This window comes from Heloderma suspectum, chromosome 3, assembly GCF_057233095.1.
Source record: "Heloderma suspectum isolate Gila_16-S chromosome 3, 16-S_ref, whole genome shotgun sequence".
Lineage (NCBI taxonomy): Eukaryota > Metazoa > Chordata > Lepidosauria > Squamata > Helodermatidae > Heloderma > Heloderma suspectum.
In genome coordinates, this window is record NC_139460.1 from 8,310,690 (window position 1) to 8,322,847 (window position 12,158).

Genomic DNA, 12,158 nt, shown 5'->3' on the forward strand with positions numbered 1-12,158 from the left:
GGAGACCGAGTTTATAACACCAAGAGGTGTCTCTCTGGAGATGCTTGGCTGAGTGCAGCCCGGCGGGAGAGCTTGCAAACCCATCCAGCTCCGCATGGCAAGCCAGGGCGGCTCCCAACAGAGAAGCAGCTCATGGCAGAGGCAAACATAAAAATGAGTGGGGGATGATGAGAGGCAGAAAGCAGATCCTCGAATGCCCAAAAAGCTCGCAAGATCCCTAGAGATGGAAAAGAAACGGTTATTGTTGGGACTGACGACACCTTGTGGCCCCGGGCAGGGAACCTGCAGCTCTCCAGACATCGCTGGACTCTGGCTGTCATCAGCTGCAGCCAGCATTGGTCAGTGGCTTAGGGAGCAATCCTATGGCCACTAGACAGTGGCTAGATGGCCAAAGGATATGCCATTTCCTGGGAACTGACCTCCCCCCACTTCCGTGCTGCCTTGGAGGCAGCGTGGAACAGCCCCATCCTCTGTGCTCGCAAGAGGAGCGTAGAGGGGCCAAAAAGGGGCGTGGCTGGGGGCGTTCTGGGGTGGGGGGACATAGCTGCATGAACGACACATCCAATGTGTCATACAGCAGCCTCCTTCCCCCCTCCATGCTCCTGTGTCTAGACAGCCACAATTGGCTGTCTAGGCGAAAAAGCAGGGCAGGGGAAGCACAGAGGGCATGATCCCCTCCGTGCTTCTCCTGCCCCGCTTACGATAGGCAGTCGCCTCCGAGTTCAGAGGCGGCCACCTATCTCAATAGGATTGCACCCTTAGTGGCCAATTTGGAAGTGCAGGGGCTCATCATGACAGTCCCCACAGACACGCCCCCAAGGAGAGTCCCCAAATTCAGGCAGCTCCACATCAACAAACCAGTTCCAGCACTTCTCATCTCCACTACGAGCAGGCCTTTTGTAAAATGGCTGAGGCTTACTTGCCCATTCAAACCAAGCCACCCCAAAAATCGTCCATCACAACAGGGAATAATACATTGTTGCTGGGAAAATCCATTTCCTCCCAGCTACTGCAAGAATTGCAGCTAATCTCAGGGAGAACGGGGAAGTCTGAGGGGGGTGGGGTGGCGGATGACGTCAGCATCCCTGCAGTCTGGGCACTGCGTGCCTGTGAGCCCAGGCTCCACTACGCCATTGGGGTTCGTGGAAGTTGGAGCCCAGTGACGTCTGGAAGTCCACATTTCCTTCCCCTTAGAACATTTTCGCCCTTCACCACCCCGCCACCCCTATTCCCTCGAAGAAGTCAGGGAGGTACACATAATCCCCACTTTCAGGGGGCAATCCTATCCAGATGCCCATCGGCCTCATAACTCGGAGGCTGATGGGCATCCTATGCAGAGCAGGAGGAGTGTGGAGGACATAGACATAGAATCACAGAGTTGGAAGGGGCGTACAAGACCATCGAGTCCAACCCCCTGCTCAGTGCATCTTCACCTCCTGCTCCTCCCACTCTGCATTTTTGCTAGGCGGGCTTTTTCACCTGTCTAGCTGGGGATCTGTGGAGTGGGAGGGAAGGAGGCTGGGGAGGCCAGCAGATACTTTGTAAGCCAGCCCCCCCAGTCCCCACCCCACCCACAGAACCACCCCCTTTCCCTCATCGCCAAGGTTGCCTTGTGACCATGGAGAGATAGCTGACAGGATTCTTTCCACACCAGCTGTCAGGGGGAGGAAGAGGGGGCAGGGAAGTCAGAATCCTGGTTCCAACATTGGAGTGCCATCCCCGACCTCAGATCCAGGAATCTGAACTATCTTACTGCCCCCCAGACACTGTCTAAGGGCCATAGGATTGCTCTCTTATCCTCACTGTGGAGTTCTCCAATAAAAATGCATATATTCGGGGAAATCACTTTCAAAAATGCATAACACTAGGAAAATAGCTTGCAAAAAATGTACACATTAGGCAAAAATGCATTGTTGTTGTTGTTGTTTATTCGGTCAGTCGCTTCCGACTCTTCGTGACTTCATGGACCAGCCCACACCAGAGCTTCCTGTTGGCTGTCACCACCCCCAGCTCCCCCAAGGTCGAGTCCGTCACCTCCAGAATATCATCCATCCACCTTGCCCTTGGTCGGCCCCTCTTCCTTTTGCCTTCCACTTTCCCTAGCATCAGCATCTTCTCCAGGGTATCCTGTCTTCTCATGATGTGGCCAAAGTACTTCAGTTTTGCCTTTAATATCATTCCCTCAAGTCAGCAGTCTGGCTTTATTTCCTGGAGTATAGACTGGTTTGATCTTCTTGCAGTCCAAGGCACTCTCAGAATTTTCCTCCAGCACCACAGTTCAAAAGCATCTATCTTCCTTCGCTCAGCCTTCCTTATGGTCCAGCTCTCGCAGCCATAGGTTACTACGGGGAATACCATGCTTGAACTATGCGGACCTTTGTTGTCAGTGTGATGTCTCTGCTCTTAACTATTTTATCAAGATTTGTCATTGCTGTCCTCCCAAGAAGTAAACGTCTTCTGATTTCCTGGCTGCAGTCAGCGTCTGCAGTAATCTTTGCACCTAGAAAGACAAAATCTGTCACTGCCTCCACGTTTTCTCCCTCTATTTGCCAGTTATCAATCAAGCTGGTTGCCATAATCTTGGTTTTTTTGAGATTTAACTGCAACCCAGCTTTTGCACTTTCTTCTTTCACCTTCGTCATGAGGTTCCTCAGCTCCTCCTCGCTTTCAGCCATCAAAGTGGTGTCATCTGCATATCTGAGATTGTTAATGTTTCTTCCAGTGATTTTAACTCCAGCCTTGGCTTCATCAAGCCCAGCACATCGCATGATGTGTTCTGCGTACAGGTTGAATAGGTAGGGTGAGAGTATACAACCCTGCCGTACTCCTTTCCCAATCTTAAACCAGTCCGTTGTACCGTGGTCTGTTCTTACCATTGCTACTTGGTCGTTATACAGATTCCTCAGGATGCAGACAAGATGACTTGGTATCCCCATACCACCAAGAACTTGCCACAGTTTGTTGTGATCCACACAGTCAAAGGCTTTAGAACAGTCAATAAAACAGAAATAGATGTTTTTCTGAAACTCCCTGGCTTTCTCCATTATCCTGCGGATATTGGCAATTTGGTCTCTAGTTCCTCTGCCTTTTCGAAACCCAGCTTGTACATCTGGCAATTCTCGTTGCATGAATTGCTGGAGTCTACCTTGCAAGATCTTGAGCATTACCTTACTGGCATGTGAAATAAGTGCCACTGTTCGATAGTTTGAACATTCTTTGGTGCTTCCCTTTTTTGGTATGGGGATATAAGTTGATTTTTTCCAATCTGTTGGCCATTCTTGTGTTTTCCAAATTTGCTGGCATATGGCATGCATCACCTTGACAGCATCATCTTGCAAGAGTTTAAACAGTTCAGCTGGGATACCGTCGTCTCCTGCTGCCTTGTTATTAGCAACGCTTCTTAAGGCCCATTCAACTTCGCTCTTCAGGATGTCTGGCTCTAGCTCACTGACCACACCATCAAATCTATCCCCGATATTATCCTTCCTATACAGATCTTCCGTATATTCTCGCCACCTTTTCTTGATCTCTTCTGCTTCTGTTAGGTCTTGCCATCTTTGTTTTTGATCATACCCATTTTTGCCTGGAATTTACCTCCGATGTTCCTAATTTTCTGGAAGAGGTCTCTTGTCCTTCCTATTCTATTATCTTCTTCCACTTCCGCGCATTGCTTGTTTAAAAATAATTCCTTATCTCTTCTGGCTAACCTCTGGGTTTTTGCACTTAATTGGGCATATCTCCCCCTATCACTGTTGCCTTGTGCTTTCCTTCTTTCTTGGGCTGCTTCCAGTGTTTCAGCAGACAGCCACCTTGCCTTCTTGGCTTTCTTTTTCTTTGGGACATTTTTTGTTGCTGCCTCCTGAACAATGTTGCAAACTTCTGTCCGTAGTTCTTCCAGGACCCTATCTACTAAATCTAGTCCCTTAAATCTATTCTTCACCTCCACTGCATATTCATGAGGAATATTAGTGAGCTCATATCTGACTGATCTGTGGATCTTCCCTATTCTCTTGAGTCTGATTCTAAATTGTGCAATAAGAAGTTCGTGATCTGAACTACAGTCAGCTCCAGGTCTTGTTTTTACCGACTGCATAGATGTCCGCCACCTTTGGCTACAAAGGATGTAGTCAATCTGATTTCGTTGTCGACCGTCTGGTGAAGTCCATGTATAAAGTCGTCTCTTAGGTTGTTGGAAGAAAGTGTTTGTTATGCACAGTGAGTTGTCTTGGCAAAATTCTATCAGCCTATGTCCTGCTTCATTTTGTTCTCCCAGACCATGCTTGCCTGTAATTCCAGGTGTCGTTTGACTACCCACCTTAGCATTCCAGTCTCCCGTAATGAAAATAACATCTTTTTTTGGCGTACTATCCAGTAGGTGCTGCAGATCCTCATAGAACTGATCTACTTCTGCTTCTTCAGCATCTGTGGTTGGGGCGTATATTTGGATCACTGTGATGTTAAATGGCTTACCCTGAATTTGAATTGAGATCATTCTGTCATTTTTGGATTGTATCCAAGCACTGCTTTAGCCACTTTATTATTAATTATGAAGGCTACTCCATTTCTTCTGTGGTCCTCTTGTCCACAGTAGTAGATCTGGTGGCCATTTGCTGTGAAGTGGCCCATTCCAGTCCATTTCAGTTCACTGACACCCAAAATGTCTATATTTAATCTTGACATCTCCCCAATAACCACATCCAATTTGCCCTGGCTCATACAGCTTACATTCCAGGTTCCTATGGTGTGTTGATCTTTAGAACATCGGATTCGTCGTTCACCACCAGCACCATCGGCTGCTAGCCATCCTTTCGGCTTTGAGCTAGCTGCGTCATCACATCTGGAGCTAGTTGAACTTATCCTCTGTTCCTCCCCAGTAGCATTTTGACCATCTTCCGACCTGGGAGTCCCACCTTCCGATGGTATACCGACATATCTCTGGTTGTACTGATCCATTTAGTTTTCATGGCAAGAATACTGGGGTGGGTTACCGTTATGCTTCTGAATGTTCATGCATACAGGCTGCTTTTTTTTTTTGTAATTATCAACATTTGGGATGAGATGGACTTAAGACTGGAGAAATTCTGAAAGCTCGAGACACACCAAACTTCATTTCATTTAATATATTTCCATACCGCCCCAAAGCTGAAGCTCTCTGGGCGATTCACAAAAATTAACATGACTGGAAAAATGAGAAACGGGGAGAAGCTGGAACTGACAGCTCAGTCCTGGGCCCAGTGCTCTTCAACTTTTTTATTAATGACTTGGAGGAGGAGGAGGTGCAGGGAATGATCAGATTTGCAGATGACACCAAATTGGGTGGGATAGCTAATAGTTTGGAAGACAGAAACAACATTCAAAGTGACCTTGATAGACTGGAGCGTTGGGCAGAAAACAACAGAATGACATTTAATAGGGATAAATGCCAAGTTCTGCACCTAGGAAAAAGAAACCAAATGCACACTTACAAGATGGGGGATACGTGGCTCAACAACACTACAAGCGAGAAGGATCTTGGAGTTGTTGTAGATCACAAGCTGAATGTGTGCCAACAATGTGATGTGGCTGCAAAAGGCCAATGCCCTTTTGGGCTGTATTAATAGAAGCATAGCTCCCAAAACCCAGGAAGTACTAGTTCCCCTCTACTTGGCACTGGTTAGGCCTCATCTGGAGTACTGTGTCCAGTTCTGGGCACAACATTTTAAGAAGGATGCAGACAAACTGGAGAGGGTTCAGAGGTGGGCAACAAAGATGATCAGGGGACTGGAAACGAAGCCGTATGAAGAGAGACTGAAAGAACTGGGCATGTTTAGCCTGGAGAAAAGAAGACTGAGGGGAGATAGGATAGCACTCTTCAAGTACTTGAAAGGTTGTCCCAGAGAGGAAGGCCAGGATCTCTTCTTGATCATCCCAGAGTGCAGGACACGGAATCATGGGCTCAAGTGACAGGAAGCCAGATTCTGGCTGGACACCAGGAGAAACCGTATTAGAGCAGTACGACAATGGAACCCATGACCTAGGGAGGTGGTGGGCTCTCCCACACTGGAGGCACTCAAGATGAGACTGGACAGCCATCTGCCAGGGATGCTCCGACTTGGATTCCTGCATTGAGCAGGGGGTTGGACTCGATGGCCTTGTAGGCCCCTTCCAACCCTACTATTCTATGATTCAATGATCCATCCCTCACCATAGTCCAACACATCTGGAGCCGGGCTGGGAAAGGGTGACTTACAGGGTGCAGGGCAGGACTGCATAGGTGGCTGCCCTTCTGCTGGCTTGCTCATCAGTCAGGGGCCTTTCCCAAAGACACCATGATGCTCTGGGAGAAGACTCCAGGGCTGGCGTCAATGACAGGCATGGACAGGCGCCAGCGGAGGGCCCACACCCCAGCAGGGGCCCCCTGACAAGAGCACCCTGGAGTTGCTCCTCCTCTTCCCCGTTGCACCCCGCTTGCTCCCTGGCCTCTCGCACCAGCTCAGACAACAGAGAAGGCGAGGAGGGGGACTTGCTCACAGGCTCTCAGCCTCTCAAGCAAGCAAGTGGTGGCAATGAGGAGAAGCAGCTGGTGGCAACGGTGGGGAGAAGGCAGACTCACTGAGGGAGGGGGCCCATGGAAGGCATCTTGCTCAAGGGGCTGCAAAAACGTGGAGCCAATGCTGGAAGGTGACTAGCTCAGGTCAGCAACAAGCACATGGGGTACCAGCTCGGGAGGATGAGATCATCAGGGAGGGGCTCAGGTTGACCGGGGGGGGGGCTGCTGCCGCTACTCTCTACTGCTCAGCATCCGCTGCCAGCGGCCATTGCCTCTCTCTGCCTAATGATAGGGCTGGCCATCTAGGCCTGTTTCTGCTTATATTTTGGCCGTGTGTCATGATTTCTCATTGCCAAGGCTGCTGTGTTGATGGATGGGATATTGCTCTTCTGCTCCAAAGAGGATTTTTCTCCTTCCTCACTGTCCTGCACCAATATGGTTTTCATTAGGAGCTCTTCAGATTTGGCTTTGATGGTGCTGAGCACTGTCTGCCAGTTTTCCTTTACCTGTTGGGCCAGCCATCTGAAAGCAGCAGGTCCACTTTGCTTTTAAGCGTGCGCCTTGCTGGATGTAAACCAACTGAGGGTGGGGTCTTTTGGTTTCTTTCAGAGACTGGTTTTGTAGCGGGGAGGGGGGAAAGCAAGTCGCTTAAGAACATAACAAAATGACGACACTTAACCTCTTGTGGAGCTGAATCTGCTGCTGCTAACACAACCCCAGCATGATGCTTTTCAAGCCAATGGAGTTCTGCTGAAGCCAAAACAACTTGTCAAGCGGGGAGATGAGAAGACGTTCCACAAATGCTATAGGCAGATTAGAATAATTCTCTATTTACAGCCTCTTTATTTTCTCCATTGATATTAACAAGAGCCAAGAAGTTACAGTCAGGGCCAGAAATATTGGAATAAGGATAACTGTTTTGGCAGTTGGCCTCTGTACACCACCACACTGAAGTTGAAAGGAAACACACCCAGATGGGAGCGAAGTCAGGACTTTCAGCTGTAATTCAAGGGGTTTGACAAAAGTGGGGCACTAACAATTCAAGAAGTACAGCCAGTGGCATACACACACACCCATCATTGGTGGCTCATAAGTAATGGAACAAACCAACATCATTCCAAACTTAAGGATCGCCTTTAATACCTGGATGAAAATCCTTTGCAATCAATGACTGCCTGAACTCTGGAACCCATGGACATGACAGAATGCCGAGTTTCCTCCCTCGAGATGCTTTGCCAGGCCTTTACTGCAGCTGCCTTCAGCTGCTGCTGGTTTGTGGGTCTTTCTGCCTTCATTCTTGTCTTCAGTAAGTGAAAAGCATGCTCTACTGGGTGGAGATCAGGTGACTGACTTGGCCATTGAAGAACACCCCACTTCTTTGCCTGGAGAAACTCTTGGGTAGCTTTTGCTGTATGTTTTGGGTCATTATCCATCTGCAATATGAAGCGTCAGCCTATCATTTTGGCAGCATTCGGTTGAATCTGAGCAGAAAGTATAGCCCTACACACTTCAGAATTCATCCTCCTGCGTTTATCAGCAGTCAGGTCATCAATAAACACCAGTGACCCGGTTCCATTGGCAGCCATACATGCCCATGCCATAACACTGCCTCCACCATGTTTGACAGATGATGTGGTATGCTTTGGATCATGAGCTGTTCCTTTCCTTCTCCATACTTCTGTCTTCCCATCATTCTGATACAAGTTCATCTTGGTTTCATCAGTCCAAAGAATCTTATTCCAGAGCTGGGCAGGCTTTTTTAAGTGTTTGCTGGCAAAGGCTAATCTGGCCTTTCTGTTCTTGAGCGTTACCTTTCTGTTCTTGAGCGTTACCTTTCTGTTCTTGAGCGTTGTTGTGAAGCCTCTGTATTTACATTCATAAAGCCATCTCTTGACTGTAGATGTTGACAATGACATGCCTACCTCCACAAGAGCGTTCTTGACCTGGCTAGATGTGAAAGGGTTCCTCTTCAACATGAGCAGAATTCTGCAGTCATCCACTGTAGTTGTCTTCCGTGATCTGCCAGGCCTTTTGCTGTTGCTGAGCTTGCCAGTTAATTCCTTCTTTTCCAGGATGTTCCAAACTGTTGTGCTGGCCACTCCCACTGTTTCTGCTATCTCTCTGATGGGTTTATTTTGTTTCCTCAGCCTAATGATGGCCTCCTTCACTCGCATGGACACCTCTTTGGACCTCATGTTGGGAGTTGCAGTGAACAGCTACCAAATGCAAATGTAACACTCCAAACCACCTCCAGGCCTTTTATCTGCTTGATTGGTCATGGGGCACCCAGGAAACAGGCCACACCTGGCCATGCAGCTGCTTGTCAGCCATTCCTTCCATTACTTATGAGCCAGTAGCGATGTGTGTGTGTGTATGCCACTGGCTGTCCTTCCTGAATGGTTAGTGCCCCACTTTTGTCAAGCCCCTTGAATTACAGCTGAAAGTCCTGACTTCGCTCCCATCTGGGTGTGTTTCCTTTCAACTTCAATGTGGTGGTGTACAGAGGCCAACTACCAAAACAAGTTATCCTTGTTCCAATATTTCTGGCCCTGACTGTATATGGGAAAACCTGAAGACAGACTGATGAGAGTTGGAGTCATGGGAGCTACTAGTTATGATGGTTATATATTGCCTCCAGGATCAGGGGCAGATACAGGCATATGTATATCAGGTGCTGGGGAATATGGATGGTAGGGTGCTGTTGCACTCATGTCCTGCTTCTGGGCTTCCCATAGTCACCTGGTTGGCCACTGTGGGAACAGAATGCTGGACTAGACAGACCTTTGGGCTGTTATGAATCCAACATCTGGAGCACCAGAGGTTTTATAGAATCATAGGGTTGGAAGGATCCTACAAGACCATCCAGTCCAACCCCCTGCTCAGTGCAGGAAGCCTGATTCCCAGGCGGTCTCCCATCCAAGTACTAACCAGGGCTGACCCTGCTTAGCTTCCAAGATCAGACAAGAGTAAAGTATTTGCTACATCTATGGATCAAACCAAGGCTCAGACCCAAGCCTTTATTTTCTAAACTAGGGATGCATGAGGATCACACCTCAACCTTCTATATACAATTTATATGGTCTGGCCTGTATATTTCTGAAAATCTGTGTCCAAGCTGGGTAGAAATACCTGTGGCAGTATTTCTGAACTTGAAGAGATGGGAAAGGGACAACTTCCCAGTCTTCTCCTGCTTGAAAATGAACCAGATGTGAAGCTTCGCATCATCAAACTGCAGCAGCAGTGACATCCCTCTTTTGGTGCTGGCTCAGACCAAAGGTCCATCTAGTCCAGCAGCTGAATTCCCAGTGTAGTCAACTACCAGATGCCTTCAGGAAGCCCCAAAGCAGGACATGTAGACAGGGGCACCACCAGCTTTGTGGGACTCCAAGGCAAGTTGTTTTCCGGGGGAGGTGGAAATGCGCCCTGCCACCACCCTGCCTGCCAGCCATAGAAGTTGCTACCACAAGATGTAGCATTGGGCACCAATTTGGATGGCTTTAAAATGGGACTGGACAAATCCATGGAGGAGAAGGCTATCACTGGCTACTACTCCTGGTGGCTGTGTATTATTTCCAGTATCGGAGGCAGTATGGCTATGTACATCTGTAGCTGGGGAACATGGGCACTCATGTCCTACTTGTGGCCTTCCCACAGGCAGCTGGGTAGCCACTCTGTGAACAGCATGTTGGACTAGATGGACCCTTGGTCTGATCCAGCTTGACTCTCCTTATGTTAACCTTGTGAGAGGTACTAACTGCAGCATCTGGCAAATCTGTTACAAGACTCACTTAAGCTCAGGAACAGCAGGAAATTAGCACACAAAGAACATTAGAAACTAATCCTTAGATTTACAATAAGCGCTTGCAAAACAAAACTGCACCTGCACTACTGGTATCAACTCTTCCAAATTCTTTGGGGGGACGTGAAGGGATATCATTGCCCTTATTAAAAGTTTGATGATGCAAAACTTCACATCTGGCTCGTTTTCAAGAGAGAAAAGATCTGGAAAGTTAGAACTTTTCCCCATCTCAACTTAGAAATATTACAGCAAGTATTCGTGCCCATCCAATGTAGACCACACACTTTCAAAAACATTGGGCTGGACCCAACGTTAAGTTCCATTCATTTCAATGGGGCTACGCTAAGTAGGACTAACACTGGATACAACCCATTGGTTGCAGGAAGAAGGCCCGTGATAACCCCCAAACATGCCCAGTTGTTTTTTAAATGGATGCGCGGCAGCAGAGCTGGGGAGCTCCTATACAATAGGGCTGAGAGAGCCTCCACCAGTCACAGAGGACGTATTGGGCTAGAGGTGAACCGACAGCCTGACTCGATAGAAGGCAGCTTTGTAAGTTCATGTTACTAAAACTGGTTAGGGCAGCTTTGGCAGCTACAAGGCAGCAGCAAGAGTCATGTCCTCTTTGAACTTTAGATTATCTCAAGAACTGAGGAAGAGTCCGGCGCTCTTCACCCCAAGACTTGCACTGCAGCTGTTCTACCTAGCTGCATCAGAGGGAAGAAAGAGAAGCCTCTTCCATCAGCCTGGCATATTGCCTCTGGTAAGGGACCGCGGTGGCTTAGGGACCGGGGTGGCTTAGTGGTTAAGATGCTGAACTGCAGACTGGAAGGTCGGCAGGTCGAGACCCGAGTGCCGCATGACGGAGTGAGCTCCCGTCTTCAGTCCCAACTCCTGCCAACCTAGCAGTTTGAAAGCAAGAAATTGCAAGTAGATAAATAGGTACCGCCTCGGCAGGAAAGGTAACAGCGTTCCGTGCACCTGGGTGTTCAGTCATGCCGGCCACATGACCACGGAAGCGTCTTCGGACAGCGCTGGCTCTTCAGCTTAGAAACGGGGATGAGCACCGCACCCTAGAGTCGGACACGACTGGTTGGGGACACCTTTACCTTTTTAGCAGCCTTCTACCTGGCTGCCATCAGAGAGGCAAGACAAGAGACCCCTTCCATTGGCTTGGCTGGGACCAAGTGCCATTTGGCCCTTCCCTGCCCAGAACTGTCTCATGCAGTGGCCACTCCACTTGTCCATGATGGAATTTCACGCTGTGACACTGGAAGAAGTGGTCACTGAACTTGGCTTATTCTTTCTTCCCCATTCTTTTGCATCTACTGTAACCCATTATAAAATATAAGGCACATTTAAAAAACAAGGTTTTTTTTAGTGCGTGACAGGCGGGAGGGATGCTTGGCACAAGCAAAAATGTATTGTCACTCTAAAGTATTTTGAGCTCCAGAAAGCTTTCAGTGAGGAAAAGCCACTGCATCAAACAGCAACATGTCTTATACAGAAGCTCCAAACCAGGAACATGGGAAATGTCTGCGCATATACCTCTGATTGTCAGGATGCAACATACCTCTCACATTTTAATTCCATACTTGATGTAGATGGAGAGATGAAAAGACAGGGAGCTTCACAACTCAATGTCACTTGCCACAGATCACCAATACAAATTTACCAAGTGCCAACTGTGCGGGATGCCTTAGCATTTCATGAAGACCCCAAAACTTTAGCAACCGTCAGAACAGGCGTCAGGAAAAAAAAATCACACACAGCCGTTTAGGGAAAGGCCAGAGCTTAGTGAAAGCATATGCACTTTGCCTACAAAAGGCC